Raw genomic sequence first — 14,148 nt, forward strand, 5'->3', positions numbered from 1 at the left:
TGCCTGGCCTGAGAGCGTTTATAATCTAGTGGGAATATGAATTTATAAACTGATAAATGTATGAAATATAATCATTGTTATGATGGAGTTACGAGGAATTTTACACAGCTGAAAACTTAAGTGGAACTGGGCATACACCCAGAGAAAACCATAATTCAAAAAGACACATGCAGTCCAAAGTTCACTGCAGCACTATTTACAATAGCCAGGTCATGGAAGCAAACTAAATGCCCATCGACAGACAAATGGGTAAAGATGTGGCACATATATACAATGGAATAGTTCTCAGCCATAAAAAGGAATGAACTTGGGTCATTTGTAGAGACGTGGATGGATCTAGAGACTGTCATACAGAGTGAAGTAAGTCAGAAAGAGAAAAACCAATGTTGTGTATTAACTCATACATGTGGAATCTAGAAAAATGGTACAGGTGAACTGGTTTGCAAGGTGGAAATAGAGACACAGATGTAGAGAACAAACGTACGGACACCAAGCGGACACCAAGCGGGGAAAGAGGTGGGGGTGGGGGTGGGGGTGGGATGAACTGGGAGATTGGGATTGACATGTATACACTGATGTATATAAAATGGATAACTAATAAGAACCTGCTGTATTTAAAAAAATTAAATTAAATTTAAAAAAACCCCAAGTAGAATGGAAAATTTCTAGGAAAAAAATATAACATACTATTATTGAATCAAGAAGTAACAAACCATATTGTATCAGCAGTTAAAAATATAACAACAACAACAAGAAAAACAAAGAAAAAACAACCATGCAAGATCCAGACCATTTATAGGCACATTTTCCCAAACATTTCAGGAACAGATAATTCCTATATTTTGCAGCATGTTATAAGTATTTGTTATATATATTCATTAGTGAATAAATAGAATAAGCAAAGATGGAATGCATCCCATCTCTTTTTATGAGGCTAATCTAATCTTGATAACAAAACCAGACAAGAACAGAGCAAGAAAGGAAAATTATGATCTAATACCATTTATGAAATAGATGTTCATATTAGATTCATATATATATATGTGTACGGATGTGTATCTGAGTATGTGTGTATAATATAATGCTTCATAATCAAGTTGGGTTTAGTCTGGGAATATAAAGGAGGCTTAAAATGAAAGAATTTATTGATGTAATTCTCTACATTAAATACTCAATGACACTAAACAATGGATTATCTCAGTAGATGCAGAAAAGACATCTGATAAAACTCTGCTTCCTTTCATTATAAAAACTCTCTGCAAAATAGAAATAGCAGTGAATTTCTTTTACTTGATAAAAAGTATTCATCAAAATTCTGTAGCATACTTAATGATGAACAGAAGAATTTCCTTTGAAGTCAGGAACAAGAGCAACACCCTTGCTCATCATTGTACTGGAGGTATAAGCTAGTTGTAGTAAAACCAGGAAAAAAAAGCATGAAGGTTGTAAAAAACAAACCAACACTTCCAATATTTACACATTATATTTACATATTTGTGATTAAAACCCAAGAGGATCAGAGAGAATCTTATTAGAACTAATAAGCAAATTTGACAAAGATTCTGAATAAAATACCAGTATACAAAAATCATTTATATTAACATACCACAGCCACAAATAAACAGAAAATATAATTTATAATGTTCTTTTTTATAATAGCAGTAAAAACTCTGATGGGCCTAGGAATAAATCTAACAAAAGACATGGAGTGGTTTCAGCTGCGAGAAAGAGAAAATCATATCTAAATCATGAGGACATTTATTGTTTAGTGAAGAAAATGTCTGAACGTTTGCTTTGGCAGCTCAACGCCGTTGGCCGTGTTCTGGGCCCTTTGTGCTGGTTTTGCTCGGCCCTCAGGGCTGGCTTTGTGGGCATGAGATCTGTCAAATCAAACAGGGGTCCACACCCAGAAGGTCTCTGTGCTTGGTTTAGTACTCTGCTGTTTGGAAAGTCTTGATAATTTTATATTTGAATTTGTGTTTAGTAAATGACATCCAATGGGACAATGGCACAAGTGTGTGAGCAGAGGAGGTATGTATAACTTGCGTGTCTCATTCCTTACATCGTCTCTGTGATATCCCGCAAGCACAGAATTCCAGTGGACCCACAATGCATGGGAATTCAGTGAGACTCAAAGTGAGGACCAGTTAGCCGTGTTCCATATGACTGAAGCAGGGAGATTACAGCCCAGGGACGCTATATTTTTCCATTCAAACCAGAACTTGCTTCAGATGCAGAAAGGAGGCAGTGACATTCTGAGAGACACGGACAACCAAGGGTCCCTATCATACCCTCTCTTAGTTCCGTCACTTCCCTGTATATTAGCCATTTCATTTATACTGAAAACGATGACATAGGAGAAAAGCGAAAGATAGGGCAACCCATTGTATCTTTTCCTTTCAGTCCTTCCTTACTTATCCGGAAGTCCAAGGTAGAGAGTGTTGGTTGAATGTGTGCAAATAGAGACATGAAATAAAGACAACTGAGTTAGTCTTGTGCAGAATTTCTACTGTTCTGGTAAGAATGAAATACGTATGCATGTCCAAGCTATGAAATACAAATTATGTAATTTCGGGTTTCTGCAAATGAGTTGAATACTCTTATATTTGCATTTAAAACTGGCATTGCATGATATAGAGAAAATGGTAAAATTCATGCTAACCACTTGAGGTTTTAATTTTTCTTTACTGAGAACTCTATTAAACTGCAAATAAAAAAATATCATGGCAAAGCAAGAGAGAGTAGTACCTTTAACAGCGCTTTATCCCTGCTTTTTGGACAAGGGGCCCTGTATTTTCAGTTTTTTTTTTTTTTTGCGGTACGCGGGCCTCTCACTGCTGTGGACTCTCCCGTTGCAGAGCACAGGCTCCGGACGCGCAGGCTCAGCGGCCATGGCTCACGGGCCCAGCCGCTCCGCAGCACGTGGAATCTTCCCGGACCGGGGCTCGAACCTGTGTCCCCTGCATCGGCAGGCGGACTGTCAACGACTGCGCCACCAGGGAAGCCCTATATTTTCAGTTTTGTATTGGGCCCTGCAAGTTATGTAGCTGGCTTTGTCTGCCATCCTCAGCTTATTGCTTGCCCTCCATCTTCCCGCCTGTAAGAGTTGTCCCATAATTGCCAGACTGCTTTCAAAGGTCCAGGCATCAAGTCTACAGCTGAGGCAGAAAAAAGATGGAAGAGTTGGTGACAGCAATCTTTTCTATTACAGTCATTGCCTTTATCAGGAAGTTAAAAGTCTTTCCAGAAGAGTTCAGCTAACTCTGGACCCCATGGATACTTTAAGTTGCAAAATGAATGCAACAGTCAGCATCTGGAAAATAGGATAGAAACAGTCAAGCTGATATCTGGCTACAAATACTGCGGAAGCCAGGGGTTGGTAGACATTTTTTGTAAAAAAGCTAGGTATGCTTCAGTGGCCATCTCTCTGGTCAGACGCTTGATGCAACGAGTCATGTTTGCTGCTCTAGTGTGCAAGTAGATATAGACAACATGTAAATAAATGGGCGTGGCTGTGTTCCAAGAGAAGCTTCTCTACATAAACAGGAAGTGGACAGAATGGCCTGTGGGCTGTAATTTGCCAACTCCCGCATAGAGCTTCATTTTGTTTTGGTTGCTAAATGGTGGACCACGGAGTGATGATAGTAAGTAGCTGCCATTTACTGACTATCTACCGCACGTTCATCACCTGAGGCTAGGCTTGTTGCCATCTCTAAAAAATATTTGTATTTTGTTATCAAGGAAGAAAAGACAGAAGTTTGCTGGGAAGGCAAGTAGCAGAATCTACTGCAACATAAATGAAGACTTAATTGAAAGGAAATTTACAAATGCATAGATGGAAAGGCTTAATATTATAAAGATGTCACTTTTCTCCAAATTTATCTATTAATATTATGCAATTACAATTAAAATTCATGCAGATTTTTCATGGAATGTGACCAGCTGACCTTAAGATTCATATGGAAAAACAAAGGATTAAGAATAGCCTATACAGTTTTGAAAATGGGTAATAGAATTAACAGGGGAATTTGTCCTACCAAATGTCCATACTTGTTATAAAGCTGAACTAATTAAGATAGTGGTATTGTTTCTGGTCTAGAAAAACAAACTCATCAGCAGAAGAGAAGGTTCAGGAACAGACCTGTGCCTAATTGGGAGAGGAAGCATTACACACAGGGAAAGGATGGAGGATTCACCATATAATGCTGGGGAGAATTAGTTATTTCATCAGAAAAAAAATTAGATTCCTACCTTATCCTAATCACAAAAATAAACTCCAGGTCACATAAAGACATGTATGTAAAAAGCAAAATGTTAATGATCTTGGTAGAAATTTAAACTTGAAGTTAAGAAAGATTTTAAAAATAAGAATGAAAAAGGAGTATTTTGATGAATCTGTTTGCATTAATATGAAAAACTTTCATAGAATGAAAGACATCAGAATCAAAGTAAAAAGACATTCCAGGGAGTGGTGGACATTAGTAAAGCATAGAATGAAAAAACGGTTAGGTCTGGAATATATAAAAACAATTGGAGAAAAGTGGGTGAATGATGTGAACCAGAAATTCTCCAGAAGAAGGACCCTGAGAGGCCCACAAACATATGAAATTGATTCCCAGCCTTGCTAGTATCAGGGAAATGGCAATTAAACAACAATCAGAGTTCATGTCATACCCATTAGATAAGCAGTCAGTTTTTTTTTTATTATTTGTGGTACGCGGGCCTCCCACTGTCGCGGCCTCTCCCGTTGCGGAGCACAGGCTCCGGACGCGCAGGCTCAGCAGCCATGGCTCACGGGGCCCAGCCGCTCCGCGGCATGTGGGATCTTCCCGGACCGGGGCACGAACCCGTGTCCCCCGCATCGGCAGGCGGACTCTCAACCACTGCGCCACCAGGGAAGCCCAGGCAGTCAGTTTTTAAAAAGTGACAATTCAGGAGGGGGCAAGCACGTGGAACAAAGTTCTCAACCGCTGCTGGTGGGTTTATAAACTAGCAGAACTGATGGTGGTGATGGTTTTGTAATGTACAGAAATGGCGAATCGCTACGTTAGGCAACAGGAACTAAAACAGGGTTGTAGGTCAACTATACCTCAGCAAACAACAGACAGATTCGTAGAAAAAGAGATCAGATTTGTGGTCATCAGAGGAAGGGTGTAGGGGGAAGAGAAAATGGATGAAGGCAGTCAAAAGGTACAAACTTCCAGTTATAAGATAAATAAGTACTAGGGAAGTGATGTACAATATGATTAATACAATGAACACTGCTGTATGTTATATATGAACATTGCTGAGAGTAAATCCTAGCAGTTCTCATCACAAGGAAAAAGCATTTTCTTTTATTTTGTATCTGTATGAGAAGATGAATCTTCATTAAACTTCATCATGCTTATTCATTAGACTTATGCAGTGCTGTACGTCAACTATATCTCAATACAACCAGAGAGAATAAAGAGGAAAAAAAAATCTAGCATAACTACTCTGGAAGGAAAATAGGTAAAGATAGTAATGTTAAGGGTGTACTTGCTGGTTGACGTATGTATATAGTACACACACACACACACACACACACACACACACACACACGGGTAATGATTCTCTGTCTGACACACCCAACACTCTTTTTATAACAACATCACCCTCTTTTTGATTCTGGACAGAAGTCAGTATAATGCCATTACCTAAATATAAAGGAGAAATAACATCATAAAATATGTATTTCAATATGTATGTACTTGGGAATAATGAGGAAGCACATGCCTGCATGGATCACGTGAATGGGATTTTTAAAAGTACAGGCTTGTTTTGGCCACTCAAAAGTTCCGTTACTGTTGGTGATGAAATTTTCAAAAATGGCAAATGACTTTTTTTTTTTTTTTTTTTTTTGTGGTACCCGGGCCTCTCACAGCTGTGGCCTCTCCCGTTGTGGAGCACAGGCTCCGGACGCACAGGCCCAGCGGCCATGGCTCACGGGCCCAGCCGCTCCGCGACATGTGGGATCCTCCCGGACCGGGGCATGAACCCATGTCCCCTGCATTGGCAGGCAGACTCTCAACCACTGAGCCACCAGGGAAGCCCCGCAAATGACTATTAATGAAGCTGTGAACAAAATATAATCTTGCCTCAATTTACATAGTAGTTATATTGAACATCCAGGGTACATGAACAATAGTTTGTGTTCATATGTATAAGAAGGAATAAGGTTCTAGGCTTGGATTACTTATAGACAGTTTTTTTCATTTACACAAAACTCTTACTGTAGGATACGTGACATGTCTTTGTGCTCTTGGCTTCAGCACAGGAAATGCCAGGAGTGCCACCCAATCATTGTGACAACCAAACTCTCCCCGACAAAATGCTGAATTGTTCCCTAAGGGGTGATCCTGCCCCACTGGAAACTACTGCTCAAGAAAACCTCTTATGTGGATGCAGGGAGAAACGTGAAGGCATTTTCGTTGCTATTAATACATTCTTAGTAATAGCAAATAATTGGAAACAATCTAAACATCCATTGACACAACAATAGTTTCTCTATCTATCTATCTATCATTTATCTTTATCTATCATCTATCTCTCATCTATTTGTGTGTGTGTGTGTGTGTAGTTTTGGTATACTCATATAATGAAATTTCACATTTTGAAATAATAGAGTTACATTAGCACAATGGATATAGCTCAAAAACATAATGTGGTAAGAAAAAACAAGTTGCAGAGTACTACAAATAATATGACACCATTTATATAGAGTTTTAAAACATTTATAACAATAGTGTATTTTAACGTATAACCGATATTTAGCAAAACCATAAAAAATGTGCATGGGAATGGAAACATCCATTTCTGGGTAGTGGTTACGTCTGGGGAGGGAGGAAGAGAAATGTGATGGGTTAGGGGTGGATAAACAGTGGAATTTAGCTGCATTCCCTAATGTTTTACTTCATAAAAACAAGAGGTTTAAAGCAAATATTGCAAAATATATCTCTGTATATTTGGCAAAACCGATTGGTGTTATTTTTTCTCTATGATTTTTTGTTTGTTTGAAAATCGTTCATAATACCAATTTTAACTGCCCTTTTGTGGTAGCCTTTGACATTTTATAGGATGTATCCACGTCTTGTTATTTCTATGGGTGCAAAATGATATAGATTGTGAGTCTCTTTCAAGCATTCTTCATTTTTGAGCCTCCAGCTTGAGAACGAGGCTCATTTAGACCTGGCAAATAGAGCGCCAAGAATCGCACTGCTTTCCGTAACTAGGTGAGGTTTGGGACAGTTTGACTGTCTTAAGCTGTATGAGGGTTCCTCATGGGACTGCGACACTTGGGTGTCCAGTGACTGGGACTGCACTTCCTCTCTGGTTCCCTGACTGCTGCTGGGATGGCAGCCTGTCCTGAATCCAGCTTTCTTGGCCAGACCCTGATGTTGCAATGTCTGTTCTCTCTGCTCTGCACTGTATTACACCAACCCAGATGGCTCTCCTGCCATCCCATCTTCATAGCTAACTCTACTTAGAAACTCTTTTGCCCCACCTTTAAGGTAGACCATCTTGTGCTGCAAAACCAGCCAGGATCAAGTCTGATTTGTCACACTCCTCAGGCCTCTGCCACAGATCACCCTTTTGGAACCTACTTACCACTTTGTTAGTTTCTGTGTCTGTTCTTATCACGCTCCACAACCAGACTGCCTGGACCATCCATTATTACAGCTTCATTATTAGAACACCCCCTTAAAAATGTCTTAGTTTGGATGATGAATTGTATGATCCCTCGATTTATAAATCTTGGCTGATTATGCATCTTTACAAAAACATACTCAGAGTTCTCCAAAGTAGTTTCCAGTTAAAACAATAGCTTAAAAAAGCTTGCATTTGGGGAACACAGAGTGCTCATTTATTCTTTAGGTCTCCAAATAAAGTACATGCAGAAAAATCTAAATGTGGTATTATGTACCTTGGGATTACAACTATCAATTGTGAGGAATATTACACGTACCTTATTGTTTAGTGGTCAAGAAATAAAAACTTTAAAATATTATTTTATTTTATAAATTAGAATTAACTACATGTTGTCCACTATCATCATAGAAAATGCTCACTTGCTTTACAATGTCATTTCTTGATAAAGGAGGAAAAGTTGTAGACTTACAGTAGTTGGTGATTCTACTCTTCTAGCTCTTTGGGTTAAAAACTTGGAATCATCCTTGACAGTTCTCTTTCACCCATACCTCAAATCTAATTCATTAGAGAATCCATCATATTACATCCCAAATCTGACCACACCTCACCATGGCCACACTGCTGCCCTGGTTCAGGCCGCCATCATCTTTCTCCTGGGCTATTGTAGCAGCCTTCTCCTAGGGGCACCCCTGCCTCAGCCCTTGGCCTCCTAGAGCTATTGCTCCTGGGCGGATAGATCACACCACTCCTTGCTGTGACTACTCCATTGGATTCTTACCTTAATCACAATTAAAAGAAATCTCAAACCTCATCTCCTCCATCTGTTCTGTAGGGCCACTGGCTTCCTCATTTTTCCTCAGACACATGAAGTTCCTGCTTCAGAGCCTGTGCTCTTGTTTCCTCTGAGCTCACCCCCCGCCCCAGATGTCTGTGTGTGGCTACTTCTTCTCTTCCTTCTGGTCTCTTCTCAAATGTCACCCCATAAGAGTGGATGTGCATGGTGACTCTACCTGAAGTAGCACCCCACCGCCCAGAGTCCCCTCTAACTCCCATCCCTGTTTAATTTTTTATAATACTTCCAATTCCTGACATGTTACATTTCTATATATTTATGTCTTGTCCCTTTAGAGCAGGGATTTTAGCTCCTAAAGCAGAACCAACACACTATAGCAGTAGGTGAGGTTGGCGAATTGAGTATAGTCCTGGTTATATCCTTGAGTCAGGTCTCCCACATGAGTGACATCTAATTTGTGTGTGTGTGTGTGTGTGTGTGTGTGTATGTGTGTTCCAAACCAATAGTATAAGGTAGTATGCGGCAGGTGCTTTATTTGATGCCAGAAAATCCATGACTCTTTCTTTGTTTTTAAGTGACAATACAGCAGGTGGATTTATTGGCTCTGAAGGCAGCTAGCTGATGTGCCCTTCCTGTCACCCCCACTGAATACTCCTGGAAGCATAAAAACTGATGTAGAGTTCCAGCAACACTGGAAACTAGGAATATCAAATAATGAATTGCCAGACACTGGGAAGAATTTCAGTAACCACAACACAGATGGGGCTGAATTGACAAACCATTAGTGGCCAACACATACTTTGAAATTGCTGAAATAGAACAGCAGGGTGAGACAGGAAAAGGTTAGGGTACCCAGGTGTCCAGCTTGGAAGCTGATAGTCCATTTGCGCTTTCTGCCGATGGAATAAAGATGAGATATAAAAATGCCCATTTAAAAAATTAAGACCATTTCATTATAATATGATTTACATTCATTGCCATGCAGCACATTGTTTTATTTTGTCTGATACTTATAAGTATAGGAGATATAATTATAATATGGAACATATAGTATTTTATTCAGAAGCTGTAATATGGGCTGCTCTTAACATAGTTTGTAGATTGTGTATTTTTGATCTATACATTTTGTGGATGTGTTTCAGTCTACACATTTCTATCAGGTGTGTCCGGTATTTTTGCTGAAACCACATGGCAATTCTAAGAAAGATGGGAAAAGGTTTCCAACTATGCCATGTCTTTGGCCAATTCAGAGCTGAGGCAAAGCAGAGGTACCACATGGCCAGTGCTGTCTGTGGGTGGCCACACTCTGTGTTCAAGGCCAGCTTCATGAATATGCAACCTGTACAATTACATGGGGCCTCATGCTCAGAAGCTCTTGGTTTGCTGCTCTGCTGGTGTCTTCTTGAAATTCTTAAGACTTTTACATTTGAACTTGTGTTTTATAAGAAACAATGGAGCATGTGTGTGAAGAGAGGAGATACAAGCGATGTGTCTGCTATTTACTGCCACGCCATCCTCATACAGCCTTCTTCATGCCTCAGGAGCACAGGACTCCAGCGGACTCACAGTGTGTAAGAGGTCAGTGAGACTCCAATAGCACAAGTAAGTGTGTTATGTTGAGTAAGTGAAGAAGATGACAGCCCCAAGAGGACACTCTCTCCGCTGGAACTTGCTTTGAATGAAGAGAGAAGCAATGCTGTCCTAAGAAGTATGAACAACTAGGGACCACTAGCCTATCCTTTCTTACTGTTAATGGGCTGCATTGTGTCCCTCCCAAATTCATATGTTGAAGTCCTAACCCCAAGTACTGCAAAATGTGACTGTATTTGGGGATAGGGTCTTTGAAGAGGTAATTAAGTTAGATGAAGACATCAGTGTGGACCCTAATCCAGAAACCTTACAAGAAGAGAAATTTTGACACAGACGTGGAAAGACATAGGGAAGACTGTCTAAAGACCTAGGGAGAAAGCACCTACAAGCCACAGAGAGAGGACTGAGAAGAAGCCAACTCTGACATCTTGCTCTTAGACTTCTGCCTCCAGAACTGTGAGAAAAGTATCAGTTGTTGAAGCCACCCAGTCTTCAGTACCTTGTTATGGCAGCCCGAGCAAACTGATATACTCACCATGTTACTTCCCTGTATTCGCCAGTCACTTATGCTGAAAATGATGATATAGAGGAAAGGGAAAGATAAAGCAACCCATAGTTCCTTTTCCTCTAAGTTCTTTTTCACTCATCGGTAAGCCAAAGGGAGAGAGTGTCAGTTGAATGTGCATGAATCAAAGAGTGAAATACAAACAGCTGAGTTAATTTTTTGCTGCACTTCCATTGTTCTGATTAAGATACACACACATGCATGCATTGCTTTGTTAATATTAAGCATTCAATGATGCAGTAAATGTAACATGCTTCCTTCAGCGTCTATACAAAATTGGTGATGACTAAAACCACTTTAATTTGGGCTTGGGTCTAATCAATAAAAATGAATGAAAATAGAAAAAATCTCCCTTCAAAGCAAATACAGATAATGTTAAGTGATACAATATTAAGTTTAAGGTCATCTATCATATTAACAGAGATTTCGAAGTTAATGGAAGGAGGAGGTTAAGAAAAGGTTCTAACACTTTTCTTCTTGTATGAGGACTATCAAAGATAGTTTTTTCAACCTTGATTCAGATAAACAGAGAATTTTATTGCCTCTTTCGCTCTGGATCTTGCCTTTCTAAGTATGTTACTTTATTTCCCTCTCTCCTAAGCTATCAAGTGTGTTCTTCCTACCGGATAATTTCCCTCAGCGGGCATGAACATTCTAGTGCCTCCATTCAGAAAGCAGACCAAAATCAAAGCAAGTGCTCTTTTTTTTTTTTTTTTTTTTTTTTTTTTTTTTGCGGTACGCGGGCCTCTCACTGCTGTGGCCTCTCCCGTTGCGGAGCACAGGCTCCGGACGTGCAGGCTCAGCGGCCATGGCTCACGGGCCCAGCTGCTCCGCGGCATGTGGGATCCTCCCGGACCGGGGCACAAACCCGTGTCCCTCTCATCAGCAGGCGGACTCTCAACCACTGCGCCACTAGGGAAGCCCGCAAGTGCTCTCTTGACCCAGCATCCTCATCAGTTTCCTTTTATGGCTTTTCCACCTTTACCAACCTTTAAAGTTTAAGGCCCCTCGACATCTGGTCCCGATCCGTCTTATGTTTCCTCCTTTCCCCCTGCTCTCATCCCTTCTCCTTTCTTTTCCTTTCGGTTTCCTCTCTCTAGATGATTTCAGATAGTATGAGGGCTTTGAATGGCATCTAAAGGCTGATGCTTCCCAAGTTTTATACCTACAGTGTGGGCTTCATCCCTGATATCTGACTGACCATGGATAAGTACACTTGTGTGTCGCGTGGGCAGGTCAAGGTAATATGTTCAGTGCAGAGCTCTGCATTCCATCCCTGCCTTTACCTTTCCCTCTTCCAGGGGTCTCCACAATAAATAATGGCACCAGGCCACAAACCTAGCTTTCGTCTTTCTCTTTCCTCTCATTTGTCGTTTTGAAAAACCTCCCCTTTCTTTCCATTTTCACTGTCACCATTTTAATCAAAGCCACTCTCATCACTTAACTGATACCTTGAAAGTCTCAGATCTGGTTTTCCTCTTTCACTCTTGCCCCTCCCCACTGCATAAGAATAACCTTTTAACATAGAAATTAGATGATGTTATCTTTACTTAAAACACTTCGGTGCCTTTCTATCATACATAGAAAGATCCAGACTACTTACGTTGGTTTGTGAGTGAGGTGACCTGCATCCTAGTGGCCTGATTTAATCCTGGTTTATCTGCCAGTCACCCAGCATAATCATCAGCAGCTCCTCCTTTTCATTCTCAGAAGTGTCCCTGTTTGGATGATAAAGTATATGGTCACTCTATTGATCTGGCTTTGCCTTCCTTTCCAGCCTCATCATATACCACTTTTGCCTTACCTTTCACCTTTGCTGTCTTAATTTCTAATGAAGACGCTGAGACTTTGCTCTTCTGGGTCTTTTTTATTCTGCATGCAATGTTCTTCCCACAGCTCTTCTCATACTTTAGTTCCCAGTTCAAAAGTCAACTTCTCAGAGACTTCCTTATGAGTGGCGTATAACATAGCTTCCCCTATTTACTTACTTTCTAGCTCATTACTTTGTCTGCTTCCTGTAGCACTTAGCACAGTAAGCATCTTGTTCACTTTTTCACCTGTTTAGTACATGTTCATGTATATCCCTTCCTCAAAGGCAAGTTTCATAGGGTAGAACTTTGTCTTATTCTCTCTTGTACCTCCAACCTGGCATTAACATATAAAAGAGAGAAATATAGTTAATATGTGGATTCTAAAATCAAAAGTTGATAGCAAGCAAAATTTAAAACTGTAAGTATACATACTATTTCACTAAAGAAAATTAAATTAAGAACATAGTTATAGTAAGGTACAGGCAATAAAGGTAAGGATAAATGAGAATAAAAACAAAAAGCATAAAAAATAAGACATATTGTTAACTAAACAAATTAGTCATTACAATGAGCATAAATGGGTTAAATTACCTAAGATTCAGAATGTGTTTTAAAACTTTCCAGTTATATTTGATTATAAGAGATATATGTAAAACTAAAGGATGTGTCTGATTACTTCATTTGATTCAGGTTATAAGGTTTTTCACTTGACAGGCATTTTGAAAAGGTCCAAACAATTCCCCTTCGAAGTAATGCTCTCCAAATAAATATTTTATAACAGAAATATTTTTCATTTGCCATCAAACTGCTTCCTAAAATATCCGAAGCCACTAGACCATAAGAAGAATGGGTTATATTAAATATAAATTCATACTTGAATGCATTTTTTTGATATGCAATAGTGTGACTGATTTTCAGGTGTATAATTTCGAAGGCTTAGTAGCGGCTGGTGAACTGGCAGCCCATCCCTCTTTCCTGCTCACTCTCAAGTAGCTCTGAGGAGCCTGCCATCAACATCAAGCCTGTGGCTCAGATGAAAAGCCTGATAACAAGACTGGCCTCTAATCCATGCAGTGTGTCAGTCCTGCTTGTACTCACAGGGAATATTTCTACCAATCCCTTGAACAACAAGTGGACCCAGGGATGTTTCAGGAATGAGCGGGGTGATGCCTCCCTCTCAACCCCATACTAATGAAATGGAACCTATAACCCTTTACTCTTCCTTGAAGTAGGGATTCTGGTCTTCCTCCACAACTAGATCTGTGATTAGGAGGTGTCATTGATCTTGCTTTTCTTTTACCCTATACTGGTTTTCTTTGTGGGGACACACTCAGGAAAAGAAGGTATTTTAGTTGCTCTTTTAGAAAGAGTAGTAGGAGAATAATGCCCACTATTCCACTTCCCCAAAGATATCCATGACCTAATCCCAGAACCTGTAAATATGATAGGTTACACGGCACAGGGGAGTTAAAGTTGCAGATGGAATTAAGGTTGCTATTTGGCTGATCTTAAATGGGGAGATTTTCCTGGGTTATCTGGGTGGGCCCCATAAGAGTCTTTAAAAGTAAAAGATGAAGGAGAAGAGAAAACAGAGTCAGAAGATGTGACAACGGAAGAAGAATTGTCCCATATAAGGTTCCACATAAGGACTGCACTCACGGTTGCTGGCTTTGAAGATGGAGGAAGGGGCCACCAGTGCCTCTAGAAGCTGGAAAGGG

The sequence above is a fragment of the Mesoplodon mirus genome, assembly GCF_964341445.2.
Source record: "Mesoplodon mirus genome assembly, chromosome: 16".
Classification (NCBI taxonomy): Eukaryota; Metazoa; Chordata; class Mammalia; order Artiodactyla; family Ziphiidae; genus Mesoplodon; species Mesoplodon mirus.